Source organism: Erigeron canadensis, chromosome 7, assembly GCF_010389155.1.
Source record: "Erigeron canadensis isolate Cc75 chromosome 7, C_canadensis_v1, whole genome shotgun sequence".
NCBI lineage: Eukaryota > Viridiplantae > Streptophyta > Magnoliopsida > Asterales > Asteraceae > Erigeron > Erigeron canadensis.
Window position 1 is genome coordinate 25226794 of NC_057767.1, and position 4295 is coordinate 25231088.

At 31.2% G+C, this 4295-nt stretch overlaps 1 long non-coding RNA gene across 1 annotated transcript; it reads right to left on the reverse strand.

The window, feature by feature from the left end:
• Positions 1–1706: 1706 nt before the first annotated feature.
• On the reverse strand, positions 1707–3079 carry LOC122608621. The gene is made up of 2 exons (XR_006325276.1): positions 2586–3079; positions 1707–2509 (listed from the first exon to the last, which is right to left on the reverse strand). It is a non-coding gene; the product is annotated as an uncharacterized LOC122608621 (long non-coding RNA).
• Positions 3080–4295: the final 1216 nt, after the last annotated feature.

Genomic DNA, 4295 nt, shown 5'->3' on the forward strand with positions numbered 1-4295 from the left:
GAATTAGGGTAGAGAGCCGAGGAGCGTGGTAACCATGTCGTTCACCACCCTACCGGTACCACGGAGCGGTGTTCCCCTCGGTACCGGTGTGGTGCCTATCCCACTCCGTCCAGCCTGATGAACAGTGAAATAGGCCGGCAGGTAGCTGCCTATCTGCGTGCTACCCTGCTTATTTTTTCTTTTAAGTAGTTGTGCAGTTTTCTCCTAGCCTGCATATATTTTTTTTAAACGTATTTATTTAATATGTCAAACGTTTTTGCGGGTTTATCATATTGTTTTTATTTAAGATTTTATAATTTCGTCTATCTCTATTTTCGATTTAACTTATCCATATTTTTATAATGGTTTTACATGCTTTGTTTTATGTCTCACCCCATACGTAATGCACAGAAGTAACCTAACGTGGTTTTGCCCTTATATATATTTTTAAAACAAACCTATCAATGACATAATGTTTTTTAACTAAACGGTCAAAGATTCAACTTAATTACACTAGAATAATAGGTGTTTCAACTTGACAGTTGAAGCCCCGCAAAGCGGGTCCTAATTTTACTAGTTTAACATCAAATGAAAGAAATAATTGGATTCTTAGATTGCGTTTGATTTACAAGTTTTTGATAGAATTTGATAAAAATTGAAATTGAATTTCATTATGTAGTACGTTTAGTTGTTAAAAGATGATAAAATTTCATTCAGTTGGAATGTAAATATTTTTTCATTTGATGGAATCTTCATTCATTGGGTTATTGGATGAAATTTCATTCTTTATCTCTCTTCAATTTTCAAAAAAAAAAAAAAAACATTCCATAAAATTCTGTTCTTTCATAATCTAAGGGCAGTTTGGTTCACATAATATTTTTGAAGGAATTGAAATCTGTCAATGAAATTAGAATTTAAAAGAATTAGCATCTGAAATTTATCAAATCTTGTCGTGTGTTTGATAGACAGTATTCAATGGAACTCAAATTCCATCCCTTTCGTTTGTAAATTTGTTAAAGGAATTGAAAAGTAATCTATGTTTAATGACCAAATTACCCTTTTGAACAATTATTTATATTTCTTTTTTGGCAAAGTTTATAAGATTTTTATTGTTACTTTCTAAATAAAGTATATAATTTCTGTTATCTTTTAGCTATATACGTTAACTAGCTTTCTTACGAGTAATATACCATTCATATATTTAGATCAACTTTAGGTTTTATACCTACTCAATTCAATCGACAATTCCTTGAGACATTCACCAAAAAACATTTATCGCATCGTTAAAACTTTCAATCAAAGAACTTGTTTGACTTGTGCTCTTCCTTTTCTTACTAGGAACACTTGAAACTTCTTAACTTGAACACTTGTAGTGATGTGTGACGTGTGGCTACCTTCCATTGCTTCATCAAAACTATCATGCGAGTCATCCTGTTGTTTCTCAATATTCACTTGCTCTTCCATCTTGGTAGCAACCTTGGCTCTATTTCCTTGAACTCGATCTTTTCCAAAAACTACACACAAATCTTCATAGTGTGGAAGCCTTTTTTTTCCATTTAGCTGCTCATTTATGACACTATATCATGTTGCAACAATAAATTTATATACATCAAAACATGAACTACGCTTAACTATGTACCAACATCACTAAAAGCATGCATTAAATTGCAACCCCGAAAATAATAGTATAACAGCAAAAAGACAAAAACAACAACAACAACAAAACATTATAAATTGTGTTTAGAATACATAATAATAGCAAAGATACATGGTTCAAGCTGAATTAATGACAAGAGCAATAGTAGAACATAACAAAATGGTTCAATCACAGCCTACATAAAATGTTCAAATACGGCTAGCATTCCAAGACTCAAGCATAGTATTTGCTAAATTATTTTTAAATGTTGTCCACTCATTTGAAGTTACAACAGAACTTCTGTATCCCCTTCTTCGTATCCAACTTCATCTCCAGTTTTCACATCCACATTATCTTTCATTTCTTGTGGATCATCTTCTATTTCTTGTCTAATATAATTGTAGAAAAGACAACATGTCATTATGATGCTAATCTTTGTACCAGTGGGATAAAATGAGTTGTCCTTCAAATATTTTCACTTTTCCTTTAAAGACCAAAACATATTTCTGTTACATTTATTGCGGATGAATGCTTCATGTTATATAATTCTTATGGTGTAGTCGGCTGGTGTCTATCACGCCAATCATTTAAATGATATCTTTGTCCTCTATAAGGGACCAAAAAACCCTCCCCATTCGTATATCCATCATGGACCAAATAGTAACCAGGTCTTGCAACTTTGCATCCATGAGGTCGATCAAAAGCATCTCGTAACACTCTACCATCAGCTGCAAATCCTTCTTAACTCGATACTACAAAGATAAATTGCATATCCTGTGAACACACGCCTAACACGTTTGTGGCGATATCTCCCTTTCTTGTTCTATATCTAGGTCGTTCCCCAAGTGGTACTAGACATTGTATGAATATTTCATCTAAAGCTCCTAGACAATTCTAAAAGCAAAATATAAACTTATTATACATTTAAAGTTACTAACATAAAAACTGTTAAGATGGTGAACAAATATACCTTGAACCATTTTCACCTATTGTCGGTAGAGTACTCGAGAACATGTTTGGGTTTCTTGAGCAAACGTGAATGCAATCTGATAAACGCATTGCAAACTCGAGAAAAAGTTCTACTAATTGTATCTCCCGAACGATGAAAGTTGGTTATCATGGTACGATTCTTAATATTATGAGCTATCATATGAAGAAAAATAATAATCTGGTCTTCTATAACTATACTTCTACTCTCTTTTAAACCACCAAACGTTACAAGCAGGGCACATAGCTTGTCAAAACACCTCCGGGTCATCCTATTATTTGTTATTGCCAAAGTATTGCTCTCATAAACATATCTATTTTATATTGAACGTTGACTTATTTTTGACAAAGTATTTGAATACGTGGTTTATCAATTTGGTATGAGTGAACCAACATGTAAAGACATACAATAAACAACCAAATAATAATATTTACTTTGTTACATAAGCTAAAATCAATATTTGTCTTTTTTGCTTACATTTTGGACTACTAAACTAAGTTGAGTCATACGTGTCCATAAAAATTTCATATTTTCATGTGAAAACCGTAGTTGTCAAACTCGTACGAGTCGAGTCAAAATCAAGTAAAAACAAGGTGACTCGGTGGATGACTCGTTTTGCTCCAGACTCGTAGCATGACTCGTGTATTGTTTTGTGAGTTGGTACGAGTCGTACTCCGAGTCACGAGTCACAAAAATAATTTTTTTAATTTTTAGTATATTGTTATTTTTTTAAGAGAAATGATGTAGTTACTAACAAAAGTATACTAACAACAATTACAAACATATGTGAACCAATAAAAAAAAAGTGAATCCAAAAAGAGAGAATACATATAATTTTATTGATGGTTATTGATGCCACATGTGTTTGTAAATTTTGTTAGTAAAAGTTTGTTTGCAAATGTAGCATTACATAACTCTTTTATATGCTTTCAAATTTGATTTAATTTTAATAATGTTTACTATTTTTAGCACAATATATCAATACAATACTATATTTCTATAATAAAAACTTATATATAATTATAAAATTATATATTATCAAATATCCTAACTCTTACGATTCGAATTACGTTTCGATTCACCAGTCGAAAAATCACATTTCGAGTCGAATCCAAAATACCAAGTCTATAACTATGGTGAAAACCATATATTTATTTCATATACCACTTTATTAGTTATATATATATACTTGATGGTACTAGCATAACACATAATAACAATAAACCCTAACTTAGAAACTTCATTATAACACGATAGGTAAAAAAAAAAATCAAATCCAAAACATATATAAAACTTTTGAACGAGAAGAGAAAAGAAAAATAAGAAGTGAATGAAGATTTTTTGAAGATAAAAAGAAAAAAAAAAGATACCTATTTGAGAGATCTCGAAAAATTGTAGATGTGTTTTTTTTATTTGATGAGGATCTTGAAGAACAACTATGGGGAAAAATGGTTTTTGGGATGAAGATATGGAAGAGCAGCATCAGCAGCCATGGAGAAGAAAAACTAAAACACGTCTGATAAAAAGAAAAGGTAGGGTTTATTTGTGGGTGGGTTGTTTTGTCATAAATATGAATTCCAATGAAAATTTTGAAATTACATCAAAATATCGAAGGAATAAAACATTCCGCGTTTTAGAAAATTTGGTGGAATTTTTCTAATTCCAATTCCATTCCTTATAAAAATATTCTGT